Genomic DNA, 20,780 nt, shown 5'->3' on the forward strand with positions numbered 1-20,780 from the left:
TACATATGCAATTACCTTGTCCAAATTGTTGACTTTTTTCTTTCCAATCATTATGACTTTCATTTGTTTTTATCACTCTGTTAGAAAGTCTTAAAATATTGAGAAGGGATGATTTGCATTCATATCTTATTTCCAATCTCAGGAGGAAAGCTATTAATATTTTATCATTAAATATGTCTACCATAAATTTTTGTATTCTTCACCAGTTAATTAAATTCCCTCTCTTTTTAGTTTGGTAAAGTTTTTAAAATCATGAAGAGGTATTTTAACTAAACATCTTATTTATGAGTCTACAGAGATAATCCTAATTATTCTCTATTTTTATATTAATGTCTGAATTACTTTAATTTTGAATTCTACAATACCCTTGCATTTTTTGAATAAAGCTTAATTGATGTTTAATATAGTTCTGAATTTGTTTTGTTTATATTATTTTTAGAGTGTTTGAATCTATGATGATAGGAGACTGTTCTGTAATTTTCCTTTCTTTTGGTGTTTCTGTCTGGGTTTGATATCAAGGCTATGTTTGTGTCATAAAAATTAATGATGTAGTCCTCTACACTCTGGAAGAATCTATGAGTGTTAGTTTTTCTTAAAATGTTTAGAATTCATTATTAAAAAAAAGTTATCTGAGCCTGGGATTTTTTTTTTTTTTGGAAGTTTTAAATAAGGGTTTTGACCTTTGATGGATATTGGGCTATTCAGATTTTCTATTTTTTTTCCTCTATGATCATTAAGTGGCTATTTAACTGAGAAATTTATTGATTTCATCCAAATTATCAAATTTATTGGCATAAGGCTGTTCATCATAACCTCTTATTTAAGGTGTGTAGAATCAGTGGTTTGTTTTTTTTTCTGATCAGTCCTAACAGTTTTTCAATTTTATCATTTCAAAAAGCCAATATTTGACTCTTGATTCTCTGTATTATACATCTGATTTCTATTTCATTGATTTATTGATTCAATTCCTTTCTATTTTTCTTCCTTCTAATATCTTTTTTTTTAATTTGCTGCTACTTCACATTGATATTCAGCCTTCTTTCTCTTCTCTTATTTCCCAGCATTTGCATTTAAAACAGCGTTTCTCAACCCTGGCACTATTACTATTTTGGCATAAATAATTTTTGATGGAGGGAGCTGTCCTGTACATTGTAGTATGTTTAACAGCACCCCTATTCTCAACCCATACATGCTAGTATTACCCTCCAGTTGAGCCAACTAAAAATCACTCCTAGTTGAGAATCACTGAATTAAGGCAACACATTTTGTTCTAAACACAAGTGTTGATATATCTTCATGAATTTTGCAATTAATGTTTTATAATTTCTAGTTTGATATTTTTGCCTTCATTCTATGTATTATTTAGACATGTATGCCATTCATTTTCAAGTTGCTGGGAAATTTCTTTTTGTCATTCATTTTCAACTTGATTGAAATCTTTTGAAATTTCTGAGGCTTTCTTCATGGTACAGCATGTAGTTGAGTTTGGTAAAAATTTCATGTGTGCGAAAAAGAATATAGACTCTTTTTGTTATGTGCAGTATTTTAACATGACAGTGAGATCAAATTTATTGTGCTTTTCAAGTCTTGTATTTTTTTGGTATATGCAACTCTGAGTCCCTTTTAATGTGTTCCTATAGATCTGAAATTGTCATATCTTCCTACACTGATCTCTAGAATTAAGACATGTCCCTCTATTTCTAACACTCTTGCATTAAAAAGTTCACTTTGTCTGATATTGTAAATATTTAATGTCCCATTTTTCTCAACATTTCACCAACTTTTCTGTCAATGTATTTAAAGTCTAATTTTTATAGTCTTTAATCAGTATTTAATTGGAATATTCAGTTGATTTATAGAGTTACTGATAAAAATGGTTATATCTACCATTTAACATGTGTTTTAAATTTAACTTTTTCCTTCTCCCTGGGATTTTTTTGTTTGTTGGGATTATTCAGAGTTTTATTCCCTTGCAACCTATCAATTATACATTTTCCTCTTATGTTGATTAACCCCAAAATTAAGACATGTACTTATAACTTTTTATGCCTAGTAATTATTTTACTGTTTAAGTAATGCTAAAATTTATGAAAGTTTTAATCTCACATACTCAAATTTATTTGAATTTGGTTTTATGCAGTTAATATTTTTACCTATGTATTTAATTTTGTGTTTTCCATTTTGTTCATGTTTCTGCCTGGTATCCTTTGCCTTCTGTTTGATAAACCCATTTTAGTACTACCTTTATTTCTGGTCTACTATTAAAATTTTTCATTTGTTTATCTTTATTATTTTTAAGTATATTTTTCCTAAATATAGAAGTATAAGTTAGCAGGTTTTATTCCCCCCCATCCTTTTAAAGACGCTAATCCATGGTCTTCTGCTTTCAATGATTCTTTTAGTAAGGTAACTCTCTTATTGCAGCTTAACAGTTTTATTGCAGTTCCATGAAGGTTAGTGTTTTTTTTTCTCTAGATGCTTTTGTGATTCTTTTTGTTTGGGTTTCATCAGTTTTACTAAGGAGTGTGTATGTGTGTACACCCATGCTTATTTATATTCTGTTTGCGGGGGTGGGATTTCAACAAGACTTAAAAAAATATGAAATTTATCAGCATTGGAAAATTCTATCATTTTCTGTTTGATTACCACTTCTGCATATTTTCCCCTCTCTTCTAGCACTCCAACTTTACATATGATTTACCTTTTGAATATTTTTAATACCTCTGTTTTTTTTTTCTTCCCTTTCTGTTTTCCTGTCTGTTCTTCAGTTTAGGTGTTTTTAACTGGCCTACCTTTCAGATGCCTACTGTGTCCAATATGCCATGAGACCCATTTGTAGAGTTTTTATATCATATATTATTCACTTATAAAATATACATTTTATTTTATATATATTCATTACTATTGAAAGTATTTCTTTTAATGCATTTGGTTCTATATTTTGAACATATTAAAATCCTTTTCTGCTGATAAACATTAAGGTTTTGTGTCGGTTTGCTAACCTAGGCTATCTTGACTATTACACAGTTAATCATTTCCTTACATACTTTTTAAGTTTGGTTTGGGGATGTTTTTGCTTTTGTAACATATCATGAGACTCATTTATTCATGGAGTTTTTGTTTTAATATTTAATAAACTTTACATCTTATATTTTTAGTTTATATTAATAGACTTTGTGCAATAGTTTTGCAACTTTTCTGCAAATCTAAGACCGTTTCCATATACCCCATAGCCAGGCTAATAGTTAACATTTTAAAAAAATGTTTGAAGATGAAATGATTCTGTAGAAGTCTATGAGGAAAATATATTTATGACATCCACAGTACTGAGAGAAGTGTCTGGCATAAATTAGATCCTCAATAAATATTTCCTATATTAACAGATGAAATGCAGATTGTTCTCAAATATTACAAGGTCTTTGATGCAGGTAAACTAAGATGGTTGCAACAAACTCTGTAGGCAAGGGGAAACTATCTTTTTAAAGATTATTTGATACCCTGAAGAAAACTATAATTTAAAAAAAATTAAAGAGATTATCCAAATTTATCTTGGAAAACAACAAAAATAAACTCAAAAATTCAATACTAAGTTCATGTCCTGAGATTTAAAATGACAAAAATTCTACTTCTGTTTCATGAATCAATGTCATAATGTCTACAATCACAGATGTCAAACCCAGTTAATCTCAAACAGGGATGAAATGTGATTGGAACTTATTTTCAATTGGTTTCATAGTTTGGATGAGAAATAGATTTCCTCCAGTTTGTTTTCAGGTCATTAACGAAGTGGCCATTTGAAATTTGTGTTGGTCTTCCTAAGCAAAAGAGGTAGTATTCTACAGAGTATAGTTTTAGGGTCATTCAAAGATCTTCCTAGCCATCAAATTTCCTCCCAATCAATGTATGAAGTTACACCACAGGTGTGGTTTTCATAAAGGTGAGAAACTTATCCTTTCATTACTTGTCCACATTTTAGGTACTGACCTAGCTAGTGGGTATAAAGAACTTTGTAGGGCCTATTGATAGTGAGTTGATTAGGTCCTTCCACATGGAAACAGGAAGCAAGAAACCTGCGTCTAAGAGCTGGATTATATTAGGCTCCCCTTTGCTGGTGAAAAAAATGAGACTGGTTAGCTGCCAGAACTATTTTCCTTCATGGTTCCCAAGAAAGATGTACACAAAAAAGAAAAGGCCAGGCAAATCCTATACCATTTGTTGCTATAAGGCTTTCCCCCAGATCAATGTAGGCTCCTGGTGAGAGGTGCTTGGCCATGTGGAACTTGCAAGAATTCCTCTAATGAGACTAAGGCACTTCCTTTCCCATGGGAGTTGGCCTGGTTTCTGATGGCAGTGGCCGTCTACATCTTCCAAGAAGTTAAGCATTATGCCAGAACAAAGCAGGTCAGGCAGCCTCTATGGTTGCAGATCTATCTAATCAAACACCTCTATGGAAGAACAAAAAGGGAAATCCTAAAAGAGAAATTTTCCATCCAATATTCTACCCCTAGTACCATGGCCCAAACCTAATTCACCAGTGCTTATCCTCTACCTACACAGGCTTCCAGTAAACTCCTCTCACTTCCCCTCCTCCTATTAATGACACCCTAATCAGTGTTTTGTGTAATATTGGCTCTTTTGCTTTCATGTTCAATCAGGCACAATTTCTTCAACATTTATTAATCTCTTTTTATTTATGTAACAATCATGTTAGTCTGGCATTTGATGTAATGACTTCCTCACCCCATCATTTCAAAAGTATCCCTAGAGCCTAGAATTGTGCCTTACATATAGTATATTCCCAATTAATATTTATTGCATGACTGAATGAATGGATATCCCTCTTCCCATCTTAATCAAGATTCTTTTCCCCTGTCTGTATAATATACTAAAAGCATAGCTTTGATCCCCCAAACTCAGAAACATTTTGTTTCTCATCCTATTTCCTCTCCTTTAATCACATTTTTGAAACTATATCTCATTGTATTTTCCCAAATATCCTATATAATTCCACTATATTGACAAGCCCTAAATTCTCCTACTCTTCTTTTTCCTTCTGAAGTCCAACCTCTTCCTGTGAAAATTCTTCTCCTACATTTAAAACCTGCATCTGGGGACACTTGGGTGGTTCAGTTGGTTGGAAGTCTTCCTTCAGCTCAGGTCACGATCCCAGGGTCCTGGGATTGAGCCCCACATTGGGCTCCCTGCTCAGAGGTGAGCCTGCTTCTCCCTCTCCCTCTTCCTGCTGCTCCCTCTGCTTGTGCTCCCTGTCAAATAAATAAAATCTTAAAAAAATAAAAAGATAAAACATGCATCTATAAAACAAATACAGGAAAATATTTTTTATTCTTATTTGTATTTCTCTTAACAGCATGGTACCTTACACATTTATTAGCTACATAGTAAATAGTATATAGTGAATCTATTCATTTAATCAACATCAATTTTAAAGACCTCAATAGAAATCTTGGTGTACACATAGAACAATTAAGGACAAATCAAGGCGTATTTCCAGTGATTTACAGGGGTTGATAGAAAAGAGTGACATTGTTAGGGACAAAAGTCACACACAAGTTTCCTAAAAGAGGTGGCTCTTGAAATGACCCTTGAAGGTAACACTCTAAGTAATATACCAGATAATATAATATCACTATTCTTCCTCATAAATTAGTATGTTTGTGCAGTGTACAAAATTCAAAACTGAGAAGATCCATAGGTATTTTTGAGAATATGAGAGGAAAATGGAGGAGAGAAGTCAGCACTACAGCAAAATCCAGGCAGGTAGAATTCTAGGTGTCCACAGAGAAAGAATCCTGGACAGGAATTTGAGACTGTGCCACTTCATTAAATCATACCATCACCTGGGCTTTGCTTGTCTCACCTATGCAACAAATCCATTTAACTATGTGATCCTTAGGTCTTTCTGCTATAAGATTGTTGGGATTTCCCGATGCCAACACAGGCAAATAGAGAGCTTAAGAGAAAACCAACCAGGTTTCTTCTACAAGGGCCTATTAGAGCCAAATCATTTGAGTTGTAGAAAACCTTTCACCCTTTCTGAAGTACTCTGAACATTTCCACACTCTTGAGACTCTTGATGTATACAGTATGGAAGTGAGTGAAGGTTTAAACTGTTATTTGCTGTTAACACATACTGCCTAAGAAATAAAACGATCCCTAAGTATGATTTCTGTGTATAAACTCCTTGTAGCTATTATTGAGCTTGCAATAGGCTCTCCAAACTTCTATTAAAATATCAATAGTATTTTTCAGAGCTTAAATTGAGCAGTGATTTTATTTCAGGCTGATCCTATAAACCACTTTTCTTTGAAGATTCTCTTGTTGTTGCTAAAAATGAAAGCCATTCAAACGAGCAGTGATTGAAACAGTGAGAAAGGAGGGGAAAAAATCAATATCGTATTTTCCAGGGCACTATCTCTGCTTTTGAAAGGAGACCATTAATAACGTGCTTACAGGAGAGGCAGCCAGTTGCTCAAAGTGCATTCAGGGGTGAGCTGAATGGATGGATTTCTGGGAAGCCTCTCATGAGAGAGATTGCTGAGAAGTCAAAGCTCACTGGTGGAATCTACAGCAAGCTGACCAAGGCTCTCTCAGGACCTGGAGTGAAATGGACTGCTTTGCAACCTTGAAGGCATTCTCTTCTATACCTCATCTGAGCTCTGAGATGAAATGGCATGGGGCAAAGAGGGAAGAATAACCATCAATTCCTAGTTATTTATGGGCTTGTTTTGTTTCCCAATCTGATCCATTTAATCAAGACCAAATTCATCAGCTGAGAACACAAACTTAGTGGTGGAGTAATGGCCTTGTCTACATTTGACTTCCATGTCTCACCAGTGTTCCATCTTTGCTCCAGGCTGTTTTCTAGGCACAAGAAAAGAAATTTCTAAGGCAGAAAAAAATCTATGGTAATACTTGAAATCTAAGAGATTTAGGAATAAAACATGTTTGTAACTGCCAAATGATAGCTCCCCTCAAGTGAAGAAACTTGAGACCTAATTTTTAATATTCTGGCTTATTAAGGAGAATGAAGGATTCTAATATATAAAAGAAGATGTCAACAAGAATGCTAAAAGAGGAGTATTTTGAGAGAGGGAGAACCAAGTCAAGATGAAAAAGGATGAAAACCCATCATGGGAGAATGAGTAGTACAAATTCAGTCATAGGAGGTATAACACAGACCTAAGGCTGAAGAGAATGCAGTGTTCTATGTCCTAAGGAATAATAGAATTTAAAGATGTCAAAGAATATCAGAGTTATTGTTACTGACCCAGAAGGAGGAGATGTGTGATGTGTGTGGTCATTTCCTCCTCAGATTTAGAAATGCTTCTGATATGGGTAACTGAGAGGTAAGTGCACTATCAAGCCCACCAATCACTATATATCTCCTAGTTTAGACTAATAAATAGTAGGCATTATTACAGACAAGTAATTTTGTGAGTTCTTTACCTGGGATTGAGAAGTGTTCGTGAGTGCCGTTCAATACTTGTTTAGCCAATTGAGGGCCACATATCAATTTTGTGACCTATTTAGGTCTTAATTTTTTCAAATGCAAAATGGGTTTAATATTAGCACCTATCTGTCAGTTGTTGAGGGAAATAAATGAATTGAAATAATTGGTGGTTACATATATGATCCGACATGAACATGTTTATAAACAGTGCTCTTGGGAGGTTGTCCAAGATGTTAGCATAGGAAGATTCTGAAATCACCTCTTTCCACATACACACTGAATCTACGCTTTGTATACAGCAATTTCTTCTGAAGAACTAATCACTGAATATCTAGCTTTAGCACAACAAACAATAGAGGGACCACATAGAGAAAGGTAGGAGAGACAAAAACAGAGATGATGGGAACATCACCAGGGATGTGACAACTTGCCCATCCTAGGGCATACCCAGGAAAAAAAATAGTTTAGTGAAGGAAATCCATCCACCATGTAGGAAACTGTCTCAACTCTCTAAAGGCACAGAGAATGGGCATTTTTTAAAATAAAATTTATTTTCCACCCCCATTTTGATAATGTGGATAGGAGCAGGATCTCAGTGCTGTAGTTGGACTACTAGGTCCACCCCAGTGAACCCCAAGCCCCTAGACCACACCTCTAGCCAATCTGCTGGGGCCACCATAGTACTCCATGGGACCACCCCTGGCCCATACTGAGTCCAGGTCCAGTCAGCCAGTCAAATATTCCAGACACACACAGTTTACACAGAGGATTCCCCTAAGTCCACTTGTTAAAGATTAGGAGACGTAGATGTTCTTCCTAATTCATAGAAACATAGAAATTTGAAGAAAATTAGGATACAGAGGAATATGTTCCAAATGAAAGAATAACATAAAACCATGGCGGGTTGGGGGGGGGAACCAAACAGAGGTAATTAATTTACCTAATAGAGTCTGAAGTAATGGTTATACCTATACCATAAAACCATAAAAATCCAAGAAAACACAGGCAGTAATTTCTCTGACATCAGCCATAGCAACCTTATTCTAGATACATCTCCTAAGGCAAGGGAAACAAAAGCAAAAATAAACCTATTGGAACTCGATCAAAATAGAAAGCCTCTAAGGAAACTATCAACAAAATAAAAAGCCAACCTACTAAATAAAAGAAGATATATGCAAAAGATATATCCAATAAGGGGTTAATACCCAAAATATATAAAGAATACCTCCCAATACCAAAAAAATCTGATTAGAAAATGGGCAGAAAACCTGATTAGACATTTTTTCAAAGAAGATATACAGATGAACGCCTCATTCATTGTTGGGAATGTAAATTGGTACAGCTACTGTAGAGAACAGTGTGGAGGTTCCTCAAAAAATTAAAAATAGAAATAGCATATGATACAATAATTCCACTATTGGGTGTATACCCAAGAAAAAAAACACTAACTCAAAAAGATATATGCACCTCTATGTTTATTGCAGCAATATTTATAATAGCTGAGAAGTGAAAGCAACTTAAGTGTCCATCAACAGATGGACAAAAAAGAAAAATGGTATATATATATAATGTAATATTTCACAGCCATAAAAAGGATGGCATCATGCCATTTGAGACAACATGGATGGACCAAGAGAGTATTATGCTAAGTGAAACAAATCCAACTGAGAAAGACAAATACCGTAGGATTCCACTCATAAATGGAATCTCAAAAAAAAAAAAAAAATGAACAGAAAGCAGAATCAACTATAAATACAGAGAACAAACTGTTGCCAGAGGGGAAGGGGTTGGGGGTTAGGCAAAATGAGTGAAGGGGAGAGAGACACAGGCCTCCAGTTACTAAGTCATGAGAATAAAAAAAGAACATAAGGAATACAGTCAATGATATTGTAATAAGGATGTAACGGGGACAGATGGTAACTGTATTTGTGGGGAGCAGAGCATAATGTATAAATTTGTCAAATCACTAAGTTGTACACCTGAAATTAATGTAACATAGTGTGTCAATTATACTCGAATGAAAAAAAATAATGGTCATAAAGATGCTTACTGAACTTGGGAGAAAAATGGACAAACCCACTGAGAACTTCAACAAAGAGTTAAAAAATGTAAGAAAGAACTAATCAGAGTTGAAGAATACAATAAATGGAATGAAAATACACTGGAAGGAATCAACAAAATAAAAAGATATATGACAACAAATTAGGGGGAGTAGGAATGTAGTGCTTTTAGAATACAGTCAGACTTAAGCAACTGTCAGCTTAAAATATACTGCTACATATAAAGGTCAATATATATGAACCTAATGATAACCACAGCCAAATCTACAATACCTAAAAAATAAAAAGCAAATATAACATCAAAGAAAAACATCAAATCACAAGGGAAGAGTCCAAGAGAAAAAAGGACAATAGAAGAACTATAAAAACAACTGGAAAATGACAAAATGTCAATAAGTACATATCTGTTAATAATTACTTTAAATGTAAATGGACTAAATGTTCCAATCAAAAGACAGGGTGGCTAAATGGATAAAAACAAGACCCATCCATTTGCTACTTAACAGAGACTTCAGATTTAAAAAACAGACTGAAAGTGAAAAGATAGAAAAAAAATATTCCATGCAAATTGAAACAAAAAGAAAACTGGGGTAAAAATACTTCTATCAGAAAAAATAGACTATAAAACAAAACTTCATAAAAAAATAGGAAATGACATAATGAAAAAAGGGGTCCAAGAAGAGGACAAAACATGTGTAAATATTTATGTACCCAAAATAAAACCTAATTATAATAGAACAAATGTTAATAAAGGGAGAAATGGATGGTAATACAGTAGTAGTAAGAGATGGACTATAATACCCCACTTAAATCAATGGGATAGACCGTCCACACCAAAAATCACTAAGGATGCCATAGCCTTAAATGACACATTAGACCAGATAGACTTAATCTATAGAACATTTCATCCCCAAACTGCAAAATACACATTCTTTTCAATGCATATGGAACATTCTGCAAGATTGATCACACGTTAGCATGCAAAACAAGTCTCAATAAATTCAAGAAGACTGAAATCATATCAAGCATCTTTTCCAACAACAGTATGAAATAATCAATTATAAGAAAACTGGGAAAAACACAAGAACATGTAAATAACATATTACTAAACAACCAATAGTTTGATGAAGAAATCAAAGAAGGAAATTAAAAAATGTCTTGAGACGAATGAAAATGGAAAGACTCTATGGGATGCAGCAAAAGCAGTTCTAAGAAGGAATTGCACAGCAATACAAGCCTAATTGAAGAAATAAGAAATATCTGGAAAAAAACACTCCAACTTTATACCTAAAGGAATTAGTAAAAGAAAAAGGCCAATGTTAGGAGGAGGAGAAAATGAAAAGATTAGAGCAGAAACAAATGAAATACAGACTAACATAGCAATAGAAAAGATCCATGAAACTAAAAGCTAGTTCTTTGAAAGAAGAAATTTGACAAACCTTTAGCCAGATACATCAAGGGGGAAAAAAAGAACCCAAATGAATAAAATTTGGAAAAAGTTCCAACTTATATCACAGAAATACAAAGAATCATAAGAGACTACTATAATTATAAGCCAACAAATTGGTAAATCTAGAAGAAATGGACAAATTACTAGAAACACACAACCTTCTAAGACTGAATTACATAAATAGAAAATTTGAATAAATTACAAGTAATGAAATTAAATCAGTAATTTAAAAACTCTGTCCAAAAAGTCCAAATTGAAATCATATATCAAGGACCTTTTTTGACCACAATGATAAGAAACCAGAAATAAAGTATAAGAAAAAAATCTAGAAATAACACACATACATGAAACCTAAGCAACATGTTACTCAACAATGAAAGGGTCAACCAAAAAATCAAAGAGAAAATTTAAAATGCATGCAGACAAATGAAAATGAAAACACAATGGTACAACATCTTCAGGATGCAGCAAAAGCAATTCTAAGAGATAAGTTTATAGCAATACAGGCCTACCTCAAAAAACAAGAAAATTTTGAGATAACCTAACTTGCACCTAAAACAGCTAGAAAAAAAAAAATGAATAAAGCCTAAAGCTAGTAGAAGGAAGAAAATAATAAAAATTAGAGCAGAAATAAATGAAAGAGACTAAAAAAAGAGAGAGAGAGAGAAGGTCAATAAGACCAGGAGCTGGTTCTTTAAAATGATCAACAAAACTGATAAGACTTTAGCCAGACACAAGAAAAAATAGGACCCAAATAAATGAAATCAGAAGTAAAGGAGGGAAGAATGCAGGCGGGTGGCAACAGGGAGCTGGAGGCCAAGAATTATTTGGAAAAACATCGGATTATGGAGTTGCTGAACTATCTCACCAGTGCCCTGCTCTTTTTCCAGCCAGGAAAGCCAAGAGAGTATTTAATGTCTATATTGGAACGACTGAGAATTGCCAAAATAACAGGCGTGGCTTTTCCTTTCTTTATGGATCACTCTAACATTGTGTCTATGTTTGAGATGATGGACACTTCAAATAAAGGCACTATATCATTTGTGCAGTACAAAGAAGGCCTAAAAACCCTGGGTCTGTTGAATGAAGATGAAGTTTTAAAAGATGATGGACATGTAATAACTTTGGAAAAATTCAGATCTGAAGTGAACAAGAGGACAGAGAAAATATTGTCAGCATTTTAATAACACCATAAGTCCAAGCTAATAAATGATTCTATAAAGTTAAAAAAAGTAAAGTAGGGGAAAAAAACTGATGTCACAGAAATAAAAGGATTATAAGAGTATCTTATGAAAAATTATATGACAACAAATTGGAAAATCTAGAAGAAATGGACAAATTCCTAGAAACATATAACCTACCAAAACTGAAGCAGAAAGAAATATAAAATGTGAACAGACCAGTTGCTAGCAATGAAGTTTAATTGGTAGTCAAAAAACGCCCAACAAATAAGGGTCTGCGACCAGATGCCTGCAAAGGTGAATTCCACCCCACACATTTAAAGAAGAGCTAATATGTATTCTTTTCTATTTATTTCAAAAGAAAAAAATAGAAGAGGAAGGAAAGCTTTCAAATTCATTCTGTGAGAGCAGGATTACCCTGATAACAAAACCAGATAAAGACAACACTACAAAAAAAGGAAACTGCAGGTCAAAATCTCTGATAAACATAGATACAAAAATCTTCAACAAAATATCAACAAACTGAATGCAATAATACATTTTAAAAAATCATTCACCATGATCAAGTGGGATTTATTCCCAGGATGCAAGTGTGGTTTAATATTTGCAAATCAATCAACATGATAAATTATATTAACAGAGAGGATAAAAACAAAAACCACATGATCATCTCAATAGATTCAGGAAAGAGCATTTGACAAAGCACAATATCCATTCAGGATAAACACTCTCAACACAGTAGGTTTAGAAGGAACATACCTCAACATAATAAAGGTCATGTATGAAAAATCCACAGCTAACATTATACTCAATAGTGAAAAACAGCTTTTCCCCTCAGATGAGGAAAAAGACAAGGATGTGCACTCTCACCACATTTATTCAACAGAATATTGGAAGTCCTGGCCATAACAGACAAGAAAAATAAAAGTTATCCAAATTGGTAAAGAAGAGGTAAAACTGGCGCTATTTGCAAATAACATGATACTAAAATCCTAAAGGCACCACCAAAAAGTTTTCAGAACTGATAAATGAATGTAGTAAAGTTGCAGTATACAGAATCAATGTACATAAATCTGTTGCATTTCTATACATAAATAATAAAGTAGCAGAAAGAGAAATGAAAAGCCCTTACAATTGCACCAAAAACAATAAAATAGCTGGGAATAAACTCAACCAAGGTGAAAGGCCTATACTCTGAAAACATTAAGACATCATTGAAAGAAACTGAAGATGACACAAATGGAAAGCTATACTATGCTCATGGATTGGAATCATATTGTCAAATGGTCATACAATCCAAAGTAATGTATAGATTCAGTGCAGCCCCTATCAAAATACCAATGGTATTATTCACAGAATTGGAACATATAATCCTAAAATTTATACAGAACCATAAAAGACCCCAGATAGGAGAATCAACCTTGGGAAAAAAGGAAAAAAAGCTGGAGTTACCATGTTTGATTTCACATTATTCTACAAAGATATAGTAATCAAAACAGTATGATTCTTATATGAAACTCAACACACAGATAAATGGAACAGAACAAAAACCTAGAAAGAAACCCACACATATATGATCAATCAACATTTGGCAAATCAGGCAAGAATATACAATGGGGAAAAGACAGTCTCTTCATCAAGTTCTGTTGAGAAAACTGGACAGTTACATGTAAAAGAATATAAGTGGGTTACTATCTTACACCACATGTAAAAATAAGTTCAAAATTATTTAAACACCTAAATGTAAGACTTGAAACCATAAAGGCAAAAGCTAAAATAAATGGGATTACATCAAACTAAAAAGCTTTGCACAGTGAAGGAAACTGTAACAAAACAAAAAGACAACATCCTGAATGGGGGAAGATATTTGCAACTCATACATCAGATAAGGAGTTGATATCCAAAATAAAGAACTTATACAACTTAATACAAAAAAAAAAAAACTGATTAGAAATGGGCAGAGGATTTGAATAGACATTTTTCCAAATAAGACAAGAGGCATATAAAAAGATGCTCAAAATCACTAGTCATCAGAGAAATACAAATCAAAACCATAAAGAGATGTCACCTGACACATACATGTCAGATTGGCTTTTATTAAAAAGGCAAAATATAACTGTTGGCTAGATGTAGAGAAAAGGAAAACCTCATGCACTGTTGGTGGGAATATAAATTGGTGAAACCATTATGGAAAACAATATGGAGATTCCCCCCCCTCCCAAATTAAAAATAGAACTACCATACAATCTAGCAATTCCACTTCTGGGCATTTATCTGAAGAAAACAAAAATACCTATTCAAATAGATATATGCACCTTTTATTCATTGTAGCCTTATTTACAATAGCTAAGTGTCTATTGATAGATTATTGAATAAAGATGTTGTGTTTATATAAAATAGAATATTACTCAGCCATAAAATAGAATGAAATCTTATTATTTGTGACAACATGGATGGACCCAGGTGATATTATGCTAAGTGAAATAAGACAAATACTGGATGATTTCACTTATATGTAGAATCTAAAAAGCAAAACAAAACAGAAAATGACTCATAGATATTGGAAACTGTTGGTTTACCAGAAGGGGAAGGGATTAGAGAGTGGTTGAAATAGGTAAAGGGGATTATGAGGTATAAACTTCCAGTTATAAAATAATTAAGTCATGGGGATGTAACAAAGTATAAGAAATAGAGTCAATAATATTGTAATAACTTTGTATGGTTACATATGATAAGCAGGCTTATCTTAGGAATTTTTTGTAACATATAAAAATAACAAATCACTATGATGTACACTTGAAACTCATAAGATGTTTTATGTCAATTAGCCTTCAATAAAAACATAAAAACTAGAAAGTAAAAAATTTGCTCCTGATATCCTCTATCCCTGCCTCAGGGAACCAGCTTCTTCTATAGTCTTAGTTGTCACTGTTGGTGGGCTATCAACTCCTCTCCTTGTTGTTCAGGAGAAGGCACACAAAATTAGCAGCAGCAACCACCACCCCAACAAAACAAAAATACCTTTAAAATACATCTAGAATTTAACCAGTGGTATGGTTCTGATCCAAACCATTATCATAATCTTTTCCCAGTTTTTCTGTAAATCTCCATATTTTCCTGCTTATGCTTTTGCCTGCATGACATTTGACCTCAATGGAGCAGCCAAAATGATTCTGTTAAAAGGTGTTAAATCATGTCACTGTATTCAGCCATCTCGGTGGTTTGCCATATTTAATTCAATAAAGGGTAAGGTTTTGTTGCCACTCCACCTTTTTTTCCTGGTATTCTCCTTTCTATCTTTTCTTCCCCAGCCACTCTGGCCTTCTTTGCTGTTCACTGAATAAGCTGGGCAGCTTGCCTCAAGGCCTTTAATACACAAGCCCCCCGCCTAGAATTTCCTTCCCCATATACCTGTAATTCCCTCACTACCTTTAGGTAGTTACTCAGTAGTTACTTTCTAGATGAGGTTTCCTGGTCTACCTATCTAAAATTTAAAGCTTGCTCCCCCATTATTAAATGCTATAAATCCTGTTCTTGATTAACTTTCCCTCTTTATTACTTATAATACTAACAATAACACTGCATTTAACTTATTGTCTCTTCCCTACAAAAATGAAGGCAGGTACTTTTATTTTCTGTTTCCATTACTATATCCTCTGACAAGAAGGGTGCTGACAAATATTAAATGCTCAATAAATATTTGTTGAGTTGGCTGGGAAGATGGCAGAGTAGGAGGACCCTAAGCTCACCTCATCCCATGGATCCAACTAGATAACACTCACATTGGAGTAATTATCCAGAAAATGACCTAAAAACTGACAGAAGAAACTCCACAACTAAAAGTAGAAAAGAGGTCACAGAAGAGGACAGGAAGGGTGGAGACATGGTGGACAGCTAAATGCTCCCATGAGCCATCCACAGGAGGGAGGAAGCTATGAGCATGGAGAGGGGCAAGAAATAGATTATCACACTGGGGAACCTACATGGGGAAGAGGAAACCCCATAACATCGGGTTTTGAAAACCAGAGGCACCAAATTTTGTGAGTTCTTACAACAGGAGGAATTTAAAACCTGGATTTTAAAAATCAGCAGGCTTAGCTCTGGGAGAGCCCAGAGGGCAATAAGAAGCTGAGTCCCCACCCTTAAATAGCACAACAAATAGCCCACAGACATACAGCATAGAAGCAGCCCTTTGAAAATGCTTAGGACATATGGAGAGAGAGAGTTATTTACTTATCTCAGAGTGTGTCACAGATGGACAGAGTTCACAGGGAGACTCTTCCAGGAACAAAGGAGCTATAAGGTGCCATTTGCTCTCCTGCCCCAGCATAAACACAGGGCCACTTGCAGGAACCAACACAGTGCCAGTGTTCACTACCTAACTTGCTTACACCAAGCTCTGCTCCAGCTCTGCTTTTTGGTGGATCCACCATTTCCAGCCATTCTTGCCTCAGTCCTCACAATGGAATTTCACCCACCACCAGAAGACCAGCACAAACCTTGCCCAAACCACCTCTCCCCACCTGCATGCTTTAAGGGGTTTGGGTCCTGTTAGCAACTGCAGGCCAAATCCTGCAGAAGACCAGCACATACCTTGTTAAAATTACACACCCCACCCCACACACTTTGCAGATCCACTCCTGGCCCCAGTCAAGGCAGCAGCACTGGCAGCTCTCATTTTGCAAGCTGATTGGCGCACCTTGTTAAAACTCCACACCCAACTCTGGCAGGCATGGTCTAGCAATGGAGGTACATCTCCTCCAATACACTCTTGGCCAGAGCCCATTCAAACCAGGGCCACAAGCTTGGCAATGTGCAAGCAGCCCCAATAGGAGCCAGCATTACTCCAATGTGACTCCTGCCCTGGGGTTAGGGGAAGATAACTACATATGAGAGAAGGCTGCCCCAGTGGGGGGCTGGGGGCACACCATGGGTCTGACTGCAGGCCTCACCCACCAATGAAAACTTCTCAGGGGACAACATGGAAAGTGCCCTGCAATTTGGTGCTACTGCGTCTCTGGCAAATGCCTGGTCTGACTCAACTCAAGCCTAAGGCTGCCCCAGACAGGTCCATTAACACCTTAGGGACCAAACACTACCCACAAAAGGTAAAAAGACACTGTAGATGACTGGACTGAAGGAAAAAGCAGCCAAAACACAACACCAGGACTCATGCAACACACATAGGGGTTACACCTAAAGCACCAGGTTCTGGTGAAAAGGTGACACTGCACTGCAAGGCATTACAGAACCTCTTCTTCATAAAACCATTAATTTCGAGAGCAGAAGACATAGCTGACTTTCCTAACATAGAGAACAGATTCAAAGAGTTAGACTAAAGGAAGAGAGATGAATATGTCCCAAATGAAAGAACAGGACACAAACATAGCAAGAGATCTAAGAGAAATGGATTTAAATATGCCTAATAGAGAATCTAAAGTGATGATCATAAAGATACTTACTGGACTTGAGAAAAGAACGGAGGACATCAGTGAGGCTCTTAAAAAGAGATAAAAAAGAACCAATCAGAGATGAAGAACAATAAATGAAATTAAAATACAGTAAATAGAATAAATTACAGGCTAGAGGAAGCAGAGAAATGAATTAGTGACCTGGAGGACAGAGTAATGGAAAGTAATCATGCTGAGCAGGTGAGAGAAAAAAAAAAGTATGAAAATGAGAACAGACTTAGGGAACTCAGTGACTCCATCAAGTGAAATAATATTTGCATTATAGGGATCCTAGAAGAAGAAGAGAGAAAAGGGGGCAGAAAATTTATTGAAGAAATAATACTTGAAAACTTCTCTAATCTGGGGAAGGAAATGGATATCCAGGTTCAGGAGGCACAGAAATCCCCCAAGAAAATCAACCCAAGGAGGTCCACACCAAGATACATAGTAATTAAAATGGAAAAATTAGTGATAGAGAAATTTAAAAGCAGCAAAAGAAGACAGTTACATACAAGGGAAACCCCATAAAGCTTACAGCGAATTTTTCAGCAGAGACTTTGTAGGCCAGAAGGGAGTGGCATGATATATTCAAAGTACTGAAAGGAAAATATATCTGCAGCCATGAATACTCTATCCAGCAAGGCTATCATTCCGAATAGGAGAAATAGTTTTTTAAAAGCTAAAGGAATTCACGACCACTTAACAAGCTCTACAAGAAATGTTAAAGGACACTCTTTGAGTGGAAGTAAAGACCATGTATAAGAGTATGAAAAGTAGGAAGCACAAAAACAGTAAAAATAAGTATATCTGTAAAAATTAGTCAAGGGACTCATAAAATGATGTAAAGTATGAATCATATACCTAAAATGTGGGGGGTGGGGATGAGGAGTAAAGAATGGGTTCAAACTTATTTGGTCATCAACTTAATACAGACTACTGTATGCAGAAAATGTTATATACAAATCTAATGTTAACAATAAATTAAAAACCAATAATAGTTACAGAGAAAAATAAAGAGAAAGGAATCCAAGTATATCACTAAAGAAAACCAGCAAACCGTTAGAGAAGAGAGCAAGAGAGAAAGGATCAGAGATCTACAAAAATAACCACAAAACAAGTAACAAAATTGCAATTAATATTACCTATCAATCACTTTGAATGTAAATGTATTAAACAATCAAAAGACATAGGGTGACAAAATGGATTAAAAAAAAAAAAAACAAGACCCATCTATACATTGCCTACAAGAGACTCATTTCAGACCTAAAGACACATGAAGATGGAAAGTTAGGGGATAGAAATATTTATCATGCAAATAAATGTCAAAAGAAAGCCAGGTAGCAATACTAATATCAGACAAAACAGACTTTAAAATGAAAACTGTAACAAGAGACAAAGGATACTACATAATAATAAGGGGGACAATCCAACAAGAAGATATAACAATTGTAAATATTTATGCACCCACCATGGAAGCACCCAAATACATACACTAGTTAATAACAAACTAAAGGAACTAATAGAGAATAATACAATAATAGCAGGTGGATTTAACACCCCACTTAAATCAATGGATAGATCATCCAAACAAGAAAATCAACAAGGAAACAGTGACATTGAATGACACACTGAACCAAATGGATTTAACAAATATATTCAGAACATTCCATCCTAAAACAGCAGAATACACATTCTTTTCAAGTGCACATGGAATATTTTTTAAGGTTAGATCACACAGTAGGCCACAAAACAAATCTCAGCAAAATCAAAAATATCAGAGTCATACCATGCATCTTTTCTGGTCACAACATTATGAAACTAGAAATCAATCACAAGAAAAAATCGGGGAAGAGCACAAATACATGGACATTAAATTACATGCTACTAAACAATGAATGGGTCAAACAAGAAATCAAAGAGGAAATAAAAAAATATATGGAGAGAATGAAAATGAAAACACAATGATGCAAAATCTTGGGATGCAGCAAAAGCTGTTTTAAGAGGAAACTTTATAGCAATATAGGCCTACCTCCAAAATCAAGAAAAATCACAAATAAACAAATAACCTTACACCTAAGAGAGATAGAAAAATAAGAACAAAACACAAAACCAGCAGAAAGAAGGAAATAATAAAGATTAGAGCAAAATAAATGATAAACTAAAAACAAACACAAAAAATAAAATAGATCAGTGAAACCAGGAGCTGGTTCTTTGAAAAGATCAACAAAATCTATCAACCTCTAACCAGATTCATCAAAGGGGGAGGGCAATGCAAAGAAAATCACAAATGAAAGAGGAGAAATAACAATGGACACCACAGGATTGTACAAAGGATTGTAAGAGAATATTATAAAAAATTATATGCCAACAAACTGGACAACTTAGAAGAAATGTATAAATTCCTAGAAACAAATAACCTACCCAAACTGAAGCAGGAAGAAATTCTAAAAATATGAACAGACCAATTACCAGCAATGAAATTCAATCAATAATCAAAAAATTCCCAACAAACAAAAGTCCAGGACCAGATGGCTTCACAGGTGAATTCTACCACATATTTAAAGAAGAATTAAGCCTATTCTTCTCAAACTATTGCAAAAAAATAGAAGAGAATGGAAAACTTTCAAATTCATTCTATGAGGCCATTATTACCCTGATAACAAAACCAGATAGAGACACCCCCCCCACACACCCACACACAGAGAAAAGAACTACAGGCAAATATCGCTGATGAACATAGATGCAAAAATCCTCAATGAAATATTAGTGAACTGAACCCAAAAACACATTTAAAAATTATTCACCACGATCAAGAGGGATTCATTCGGAGGATGCCATGATGGTTCGATATTTGCAAATCAATCAATATGATATAGCACATCAATAAGAGAAAGGATAAAAACCACATGATCATTTCAATAGATGCAGAAAAAGCATCCAACAAACAAATGCATTCAACATCCATTCATGATAAAAACCCTTAATAAAGTAGGTTTAGAGGGAACATACCTCAACATAATAAAGGCCTTATTGAAAAATCAACATCTAACATCATACTCAAAGGGGAAAAATTAAGAGCTTTTCCTCTAAGGTCAGGAATAAGACAAGGATGTTTACTCTCACCACTTTTATTCAACATACTACTGGAAGTCCTAGCCACAGCAATCA

General features: G+C 34.7%; 1 pseudogene; it reads left to right on the top strand.

Annotated features, from left to right (window-relative positions):
* The first annotated feature begins 11,766 nt into the window (after positions 1 to 11,766).
* Positions 11,767 to 12,165, top strand: LOC114204931 (EF-hand calcium-binding domain-containing protein 10 pseudogene; annotated as a pseudogene).
* The last annotated feature ends 8,615 nt before the right edge of the window (positions 12,166 to 20,780 follow it).

This window comes from Eumetopias jubatus, unplaced genomic scaffold, assembly GCF_037043125.1.
Source record: "Eumetopias jubatus isolate StellerSeaLion01/CBP00866 unplaced genomic scaffold, mEumJub1_p1.0 scaffold_16, whole genome shotgun sequence".
In the NCBI taxonomy this organism is placed as follows: domain Eukaryota; kingdom Metazoa; phylum Chordata; class Mammalia; order Carnivora; family Otariidae; genus Eumetopias; species Eumetopias jubatus.